The 10,134-nt window shown below is 42.3% G+C and overlaps 1 protein-coding gene across 7 annotated transcripts in view; it reads right to left on the bottom strand.

Moving 5' to 3' along the window:
• Positions 1–7,429, bottom strand: part of Wnk3 (WNK lysine deficient protein kinase 3) — a 129,067-nt gene extending 121,638 nt beyond the window's left edge. For 6 of the 7 annotated variants that reach the window (XM_029473228.1, XM_021153288.2, XM_029473232.1 and 3 more), the window contains exons 1-2: positions 7,290–7,429; positions 6,513–6,741 (exon numbers count right to left, since the gene is read on the bottom strand). The gene's annotated coding sequence lies outside the window, so the exon portion shown is untranslated. The remainder of the gene's footprint in view (positions 1–6,512; positions 6,742–7,289) is intronic. The other variant, XM_029473229.1, reaches the window with a different exon arrangement.
• Positions 7,430–10,134: the final 2,705 nt, after the last annotated feature.

The following is a 10,134-nucleotide window of genomic DNA, read 5'->3' as shown; positions in this document are numbered from 1 at the left end:
ACAAACTTCATAAAGTTGTCCTCTGACTTACATACACACACATATAATAATAATAATAAATAATAATAAAGTCGCTATGACTCGTACAGAGCTTTAGCATCCACAGACATCAAGTACAAATGTAAAGTTTAAAAACTTTCAAGCAATTCACATGTAAAGAAGGAAGGAGGTAGACATAAAATCTTACCACCAGTTGAGAATCTATTGCATTTGATAGCTGCTAGGATAGAAAGTGTCAGCTTTTTTTTTAATGGTGTGACACCTGGTAAACTGACCACACTTCAGGGCAGGCCACACTCCCAACAGAAGTAGGACAATACAGAATGAACTCCATGTGGAAAAGAAAGAAAACTCTTTGGGGGGGGGGGGAAGACGGGTGAGAGTGAATATGAGGAGTGGGGAGGGGGTAGAAAGAGGTCAGAGAATCCCATGTAAGAATTTATAAAATTACCATTTTTTAAAGGTTCTGAGCTTTTTAAGAGTTAAGAGTGCTAACTGCTCTTGCAGAGGGCCAGATTTGGTTCCCAGCATCCATATGCAGCTCACAATTCTAGAGTAACAAACACCCTCTTCTGACTTCCACAGGCACCAAGCATGGAGTACACATATATACATGTGAGAAAAACATTCATACAAATAAAATTTCTAAGTCTTTTAAAAAATTGCTCAAGAGGGACTGGAGAGATGGCTCAGGAGCTAAAAGAATATGGTCTGCTCTTCCAGAGGCACTGGGTTCAATTCCCAGCAACCACATGGTGGCTCACAACTGTCTTTAACTCCAGTTCCAGAAGATCTGACACCCTCACACAGACATTTGTGCAGGGAAAACACCAATGTACATAAAAATAAAAAAATAAATAAATAAAAAACTATTCAAGGTCATGCTTGGATACACAACTTTGAGGGCAGCCTGAGGGGTGAGGGGTGGGGAACGAACAAAAGAAAAAGCAAATGGCATCAGCAACAAAATAAAAGCTATATAACTAGATTCCATGATACTTCAAGACAATAGTGCCAGAAAACACACCATCAAGAGAGCAGGCAGGCTGAGCCAGGGAGATCAAAAATTCAAAACTTTTCCTGAGCTACACAGCAAGAGTCTCAATAAAATAAAATACCAAAAACCTTCGATCAACCAAAGTACAAAGACTGGGCTGTAATGTAACTCAGTGGTAGACTACCTATCTATCATATAGATTTTACACCATAAAAAAGAAAAACACTAATAGAATAGGAGAATGTATTTGCAAAGGATATCAACTGTATCTAGAATGCAGTTCTTAAAACTCTTATAACTCAAAAAAAGAGCCACATTTTAAAATGAGTGAAGGTCTTTTAAGATCTAGAACTCTCTCCTATGTAGACCAAACTGGTCTTCAACTCACAGTGGACCACCTTCCTCTACCTTCTCATTGCCTGTCTCAATGGCTTTGCTGTGCTCAAAGGCATGTACCAAACCACACAAGACTGATGTCTTCCCACCATAAATTAAAATAAAGTTCTATAAACCATCAAAAACTTTCCTATAATTCATTTAAAAAGGCAAGCAGATTTTAAAATGAACAAAGTCTTAAATAGATAGGTCAAAATATTTCTTTAAAGAAGAAATATAAGTAGACAAAGCAGGAGTAGATGCCCCACCCACATCATTAGTCATTAGGGAAATGCAAATCAAAACTACAATGATACCACTTCACAGCCACCATGAGGCCATCATTAAAAAGAGCAACAAGTTTGGGGAAGAAGTAAAGAAATTGGAATCCATATATATTGGGTATGATAATATATAATGATAATGTATAACAGTGACACCTCTGTAGAAAGCAGTTGGTATGTGTTCTAGTAATTTCTTTTCTAATAACATACCCAAAATAAGTTAAAATGAATGTTCAAACAAAATCTTACACATGAATATTTACAGCAGCACTACCCATAAAAGTTTAAAGGTGGGAACATTCCAGATATTCATGAACTTATGAATGGACATACCCATACAATAGTATATTACTCAACCATAGAACAGAATGAGACATGCATAGAGGGTGAATCTCAAAAACACATTAAGTAGAAGAGGCTGGACATAAAGGCTGAGGATATGGCTTGTGGGGGCCTGAATGTGAATCCCCAAAACCCAGGTAAAGCCAGGTGATGTAATTTCAATATTCCTACACCAAGTTGGGAAGTGGAGACAGGAGAAATTCCAGATGAAATACCCTTTCTCAAACAAGATCATAGGCAGAGACTAGTTGCCTTAGATTGTCTTCTGACTTCTGTATATATAGCATCCACAAAATACATGCTTGCGCAAGCGCTCACACACACACGGTGGGGGCTCATGTAAAGATTTACAAGAAAAAAGTCTAACATAAGAGGTTTAGGGTTAGTATTATGATTAGAGACTGAGCAAAGCCATTGAGATGGCACATAAGGGCCACTGGGTGTTAGAGGGAGGAGAATAGGAAGCGAACAATTAATGAGTACGTACAGAGTTTCCTTTCAAGGTGATGAAAACATTTTGGAATTAGATACTTGCCCCAAATACAGTAAAGTTATTTAATGCCAAAGGCATATACTTTTTTAAATGGTTTAAAACCAGGTTTAGTAGCTCAGGCCTATAATCCCAGCAATTTGGAAGACTGCAGTAGGAAGATCACAAATTTAAGGTCTGCCTAGGCTACAAAGTGAGGACAGCCTAGGCAGCTTATTGAGACCCCTCTCAAAAAGAAAAGAGGGCTGAGGATATTAGTCAGTGGCAAACTGCTTTCAGGGCATCTGTAGAGCCAACAGGTTCGATCCCAAGTACCACACAAAATAAAATTATTAAAATCGCACATTCATAACTGAGTTTTATCACAACTTAAAAGAACCCATGCTAAAACATGGCAAAGATATATTTCATTTCTTCTAAGACTTTTTAAAGGAGATGGAGTGGGGATGCATGTATTTCCCTACATAGAATGTTTAAGTAGCAGGCAGAAGACCCTGGATTCAATCCCAAACACAGTTTCTCTTAAAAGGTGAAAGGGAGGGTCTGGAAAGATGGCTCAGTGGTTAAGAGCACTGACTGCTCTTCCACAGGTCCTGAATTCAATACCCAGCAATCACATGGTGGCTCACAACCATCCATAATGAGATCTGACGCCCTCTTCTGGTGTGTCTGAAGAAAGCTTCAGTGTACTCATACACATAGATAATAAATAAAACCCGCTACGTAGACCAGGCTGGTCTTGAACTCACAGAGTTTTTTTTTAAAAGGAGAGGGAGGGGCAACAAGAATCGAACAGTTTATATGGAAAGACGGGAAGAGGGAAAAAGTTTCAGAAGGATTATATATCCCTGAAAGAGCATTAAAGGCTCATTTCTTCAATAAGTCTCTCAACAACTTCAACATTTTCCAAAAAAAAAAACTCATATTTACAGAACTATGAATATTGTACTCATATATGAAACCCAAAAATAAAAATTAAATTTAAAATACCATCAATTCTAATTTCAAAATAAATGCCTTTATATCTGTCCTTTAGAGCTATCAAAGTTAGTTGCTGCCTAACAATATATGATATCTTGACTAAAAAATGGGCAAGACACTCTCTTGTGAAAGAATACTGGCTTTTAGCCAGGAGACCTAAAGATCTCTACAAATAGAGCTGAACACTTAATACTAAAATAAAAAAAAAATTGTTACACACAATTCGTCATACAAAACCATGTACACAAAAACTTAAGTTCTCTACTTTAAAAAAAAAAAGATTATTTATTGTGTATATAGCATTCTGCCTGCATATATGCTTGCAGGCCAGAAGAGGGCACCAGATCTCATTATAGATGGCTATGAGCCACCATGTGGTTGCTGGGAATTGAACTCAGGACAGTGCTCTTAATCTCTGAGCCGTCTCTCCAGCCCCTATGTTTTTCTTTTTCTTATGAATCCCTGGCTGTCCTGGAACTCAGTATGTAGACCAGGCTGGCCTTGAACTCACAAACATCTAACTACCTCTGTCTCCCAAGAGCTGAGATGAAAGATATACCACCACACCAGACTTCTTTGACCTTTATAATCTCTTTAAAATATGAAGACACGTGAGGACAGTGTAAAAGTATGTGTAAAGTATGTAGACAATCTAAAGAGGGGCACAGTGGAGAAGACAGCAAAAAGATGAAAGGAGAGGCAGAAAAGGCTTTTAGAAGACAAGCCTATAACTTCTCTTCAGCTTCACTCCTAGCTAAAAACTAGGAGACCATCTTTCCTGGAAGAGTTACACATTTCGAAGCTCCCACTGTACCTATTTCTGCTCTATAATAATGTGTGCTTGATATTATATATAGGCATGTGTGAATATACACTACCCTATATATTTATATTCATACACAAAATATTCATCTCAATCTCAAACTAAACACGATATTAACCTTTGTGTTAAAACTCTGAAGTAGTCACAGAAAGGAACATACTCTTTTCCATTTCAAACCAGAAAGCAAGAAATGTTCTTAAATGTACACTTCCACAAACTCAGATGTATGTCAGCAAGACCTGCAAAAATAATCATGAAAAGTTAAAAATCCATAATCATTAATCGTGACCTAGAACAGAATGAAAACATCACAAGGCCTCCTTACCAGAAGCTAAGTAACATATTCAGAGAACAACAAGTCCAAGTAATCTATTGTAATTTAAAGTTACACCAGCCACAGATGCAGCTCAGTGGTAAAAGAGTTGCCTAGCATGTTCAAGGCCCTCATGAAACAAAGAAACAAATACACTAAAAGCATGCGCCACTTTTCTCAGAAAATAAACTTTAAAATAACCCAAAACACTGGGTTATCACTATTAAACACTCAAAATCAGATTTTGTACATTTTAGCTAAGATTTAATACAAAGTGTCTTTCCCTTTGGCTGTCCAGTTTAAACAAATTTTAATTTCAACAATCCAAAGAGTTACAGACTATCTAACAACACCTCCAGCCATACACTAAGGTCTGCTAAAAAGTTCTCTTTATATTAAAAATGTAGAGGCAGAGGCAGGCAGATTTCTCTGAGTTACAGGCCACCCTTGTCTACATAGCAAGTTTCAGGCCAGCCAGGGCTACATAGTGAGACCGTGTATTGAAAACAAAACAAAACAGTACCCATGAAAAATGGATAACAAAGCCTCCAAAGCAAGTTTCAGGCCAGCCAGGGCTACATAGTGAGACCGTGTATTCAAAACAAAACAGTACCCATGAAAAATGGATAACAAAGCCTCCAAATATTTGATGCACAGATTTTCACAACCCAAGACTATTGATGGATTCATGCAACTGTCTCAGCAGTAACCCTTAAGGAATCACACCTGAAGGCTGAGGCAGAAGGATGGAAGAGAATTCAAGACCAACCTTGGCTACATAGTGGATTTCAGGCCAGCCTTGGGTACAGGACGAAGCCCTGTCTCCAAAAAAAAAAAAAAAAAAAAAAAAAAAGAAAACCGACAGGGAGAAGAGCAAACTCGCACCTCTTTTTTAACAGTGTATCGACTGGCAAGATACAGAAAGACACACTCTGGGGGTTTCTGCTACACTCCCACTACATAAATGTTTCACAGCTCTTAACTAAACAAAACCTCATTCAATACAGCGAAACCACCTCGTGACTTTTATCCTACCCCTATCATCTCCTCCCCTCCCCATTCCCAGCAAGTCAGTCACAGAGCACACACCACACCTCTCAATTCCTTTGCACCTAACACAATTTACACAGTCTGCTATATCCCTCACCCAAATTTCAGTCCTATCGACCCTCCTACATCAAATGAACCTCTAAATTAAGCCTATTCTTTTCCCCATTTCATTTCCATCAATATAACACATCCAAACCTTGTTGAACATCCCACACCCAAAGCGATTCTTTTAGTAGCACCAATCTCACTTAATATAATCTCTTTGGTCCCTTTGTCAACCATCTCCTGTATCCTCACCTTCCCTGTCTCTTGGTCTTCCATCAACTGCCAAAGTTACCACCCTCCCCAACAGAAACAAAAAAGAAGAAGAAACGCACCTTAACCTCCGATCTGTCCTTCCCCACTCTCCCCCCCCCCTTAATTTCCCTCTCCGTATTCCATCACTTCGACTCCAGCTCTTACAACCCCAAGACCTGAGTCCGGCCTCGTCCAATACCTTCGGGTGACTGCACGCACCATGCCTTGGTCAAGCAGCTCCCCCTTAACAGACATACACACACACATACAGAGAGAGAGAGAGAGAGAGAGAGAGAGAGACTGGGGCGCTTACTCTGAACAGACTGTTGGCCGCCGCTGCCTCTTTCCATTCATCCTGGGCCCATTCATCGCTCAGCCCGATCCTGGACACGCCCCCCGGCCTCCTCCCTCTCTCAGGGTCCCGGGCTGGCCGGGACCCTCACCTCACTAGAGACTCTGACCGCTAGAGAACGACTCTATTCAGTTCTCCCTCGCTGTCTCTCAAGCCTTCTCCAGCCCCCCGACCGGCTACACCTTAGACTAGACACATACACATATACCTCCTCCTCTAACGCCTCCTCCGATGCTTCTCACTCCCCTCCTCGGTGTCTCCGGCTCGTCTCCGAGTCCTGTGCGCGTGCGCGCGTCTCCCCGCGAGCCCACCGAGCCAGCGACCGCGGTGAGGGGATGAGCGGGCGGGGTTAGGGGGAGCAGGGTGCGAGCCCAAGCTCGCGCTCGCCCCGCAGCTGACCGGGCGCACGCGTACTGAAGCCAGAGAATCCTGATGGACTGGAGAGGGGCGGGGAAGGGAGAGGGAGGGAGGGGGAGGGAGGGGGAGGGGCGAGGAAAGCCAACTGAGCAGCCCGAACTCTGGACGGCCCCTGGCAGAGCGAGGTGCCCGGGGGCTGCCCGGCTGGCGCCTGCGCACACCTTCCCCGAACTCAGCGCAGCGCGGTGGATGCGCGTCGAGGAGAGAGAGACTCCTCTCCCTAGCACGGGGGTGGGGCGGGGGGAAATCTCAGCGAGGAGCCACGCAAGACACTGCTCGTGTGCTCTGAAGCACTCGTCCTCACGGCTGCTTTACCCTTGTTCCCCTCAAGAACAAAGAAGGAAATCAAGCAAAAGAGGTCCAAGCGCCACACCATTGCTTGGCCACCAGCAGCCCACTTTCACCTCTTTGGAAACCATTAAGTGAAGCCGCTCTGTGGAGATGTGGTACCCACCAGTACCCCTTCACCCACCACCCCTTACTCACTTTTGCTAGGTCCCGCTTTATCTCGCGAGACCCATACCTGCCAAATTGGGGATTAGAAGTCGAAGCACAGATTTACAAATACCTGTCTCCTGGTTACGTTGAGAGGGCACCGGCCATGGCATATACCACCGCAGCCCCCCCGCCCCCAGGACCTCAGTGCGCGCGGGGGAGGGGGGGCAACAACCAAAGAAGGGATGGGAGAGGGAGCTAACCGATTTTTGACGGCCTGGAACCGCTAGGCCTAGGCACGTGGCCTGTGCCTCGCAAGCGGGTGCGGTGTACCCTGGGAATTGTAGTTTTTGTTTCCACCTCTACCCCCCCCCCAACTATACATAGGCCTCAGACACAGAAGGGGGGGATTACCGACGCCATTTTGTGGGGAACAATGGCCAATGGCCCCAGTGAAGACGGATGGGGGAGGGCGCAATGGTTTAAGGGTTCAGTTAGCCTCTACTGGCCCCTCCGTATCATAGCAACCCCTTCAGAAGCCTGGCCCCGCCCCCTTGCTACACTGCTGGGCTTCTGGACTGCTAGCAAGCAAAAATGCCACTTTCTCCCAGTGGCTAGACCAATCACCCATTACCCACCTCCCTGAAAACTCCTAGTTCCTCAAATCAATAAATGCTGCCTTCTTCGAGCTTTCACTACATATGAGCCTCAGCTCGGTGGCTTTAAGAACTGCTTCGTATGCTGTATGAGGCATGGTGAGGAATGGGTTTGGGTTTTTGTTTTTTAATGTGTAACAACCCTGCCTTGACAGAAGGGGAAACTGAGGCTCAAGGAGGAGAAAACAGACAGGACTTGCTGAAGGATGGCTAACAAACACCAATCAATAGTTTCAAAGATTGTCAAATTATTTCAAGACTTATACAGTCTATTACTCCCATGAGATAATAAATAGAAACTGTGGCCACCTTTTTAACTTCTCCAGGTAGACTGTTCCTACTACTATTACACACATCTGTCTTCAAAGACCTGGGTCACTTGGGTCCTGCCTCTATGCCTTCTCTGAGCTTGATGATACAATCAACACAGAGCAATATTTAGGAATGTTAGCCCTTCAACCCACGCTGGTGCGAACTCTTCTAGGTAGACTCCCTTCGACTACCAAACACTTGTTCAGTAATTATTAAGCAGTGTGTCACACAAACACATACAGTTTTAGAAATTTGAAAATCATACGGATCTGTATCCATCCAAGTACAGCTCTTTCTCAATGGAAGACTATTTTTAAATGTTTGTAAAAATGTTTTATTCAATTCTTTTTTACAAGTTATTTTGAAGATCTTTTTTTATGTGTATGAGTGTTTTACTTGCATATTTGTATGTGTACCACGTGTGTGTCTGGTGCCCACGGAGGTCAGAAGAGGGTATATGTCTGGTGCCCACAGAGGTCAGAAGATGGTATTGAATTACTTGAAACTGGAGTTACAAATAGTTGTAAGCTACTGTATGGGTACTGGAAACCAAACCCGGGTCCTCTGCAAGAGTACACATGCTCTTCACTGGTGAGCCATCTCTTCAGTCCCCTGTAGACTTAGGATTAATATATGTGCTGTCCAGAACTAGGCACAAAATGCCATTGTAGGCAGAAATGAGAGTAAGTAATTATAGTTATCACCACTATATGTTAGAAAGCTTTCCCTTCCTATCCACTGGTTTTCACTGTCAAGTAGCAATTGTGATAATCCCATTCATCTACCAGAAAATTTTAGTTATTATTAGCCACTTCATCTACCAGAAACTTTGAGTCATTATTAACCACTTGTAATTTCACTTCACTTTATAATATCCCATAGAAATATCCAATAACCTAGTTATGTTTGGAAGCACTACTTCTGAGAAACCACAAAGTTTTCACTGGAATTCTTTTTGGTGTTCCCACACACACACCAAGGGTGGGGTGGTGGAGATAATGAGAGTGTTTGAAACAAAGGTCTTCTGTAGCTCAGGCTGACCTTGAGCTCACAATGTAACCATGAATAACCTTAATCAAATTCCTAACCCGAAGGCTGGGATTACAAGATGTGCCACCACACCCACCTGAATCAATTTTAGATGTCAGCATCCCAAGATAATCCCCATATTATTTGTTTTCTTGCCTGGCCAATTCTCCCTTGAGATATTACAAAATAGACTATGGGAGAGGTAGAGAAAATATATGGAATAAAATACTATATATTTCAAAAGAATATTGAGCCACATGTGCTTTCTATTAACTGTTACTATTGTGATAAAGAAGAGCATGAAATGTGTTTCTTATCCAGTCACCCACTATTTAAAACAGCAAGTCTAAGGGCATGAATTTCTGGATGACATTTTCTCTAAGAAAGCCTTAAATTTGGGAAGAGTCTCACCAAGATCATCTAGGAGGTATTAATGCCCATCTTCCTCCCAGCACAGAATAGCAGCTCCCTTTGGCTTAGTGACTTACTTAGAAACATGCAACTGTGCAGTTTCCCTACTCTTTCTCTATATTGTCTGTTCTTCTCTTCAAAGATACAGTGTTTCCACGTGTGTCCAGGGCATATGTCAGGAGGCAAATTGCTTTGGCACCTGACTCCTGGGAAGTACAAATGTAAATAAGCCCACCTTGCTTCTCTGTAACTGTGAAGTGTCACAAACCTAAACTCCTCTAGAAAGTATACAAGTAGCAGAGCCCCAAAGTCTGAAGGTGATTGCTGAAACAACTGCCCATTCTCTTCAATAGGTTAGACCCTGGGGTCTGTTTCCATCCACAGCACCACATAAGCAAGCCATTCTTGGGAAAAATCTCTGGTGTAGCAGATATAAATCACATTCTACCCACTCAGGTGTATAATAATAACAGCTAGCAATTAAATAGCATTTCCTGTATGCTTTATATGAATCCACTGAATCATAAGCATCATTCTTTCTTTTTTTTTCTGAGCCAAAATTGTATTCAT

Source organism: Mus caroli, chromosome X (assembly GCF_900094665.2).
Source record: "Mus caroli chromosome X, CAROLI_EIJ_v1.1, whole genome shotgun sequence".
Taxonomy (NCBI): Eukaryota; Metazoa; Chordata; class Mammalia; order Rodentia; family Muridae; genus Mus; species Mus caroli.
The sequence above is the reverse complement of the archived record's forward strand: the minus strand, read 5'-3'. Positions and strand labels throughout refer to the sequence as shown.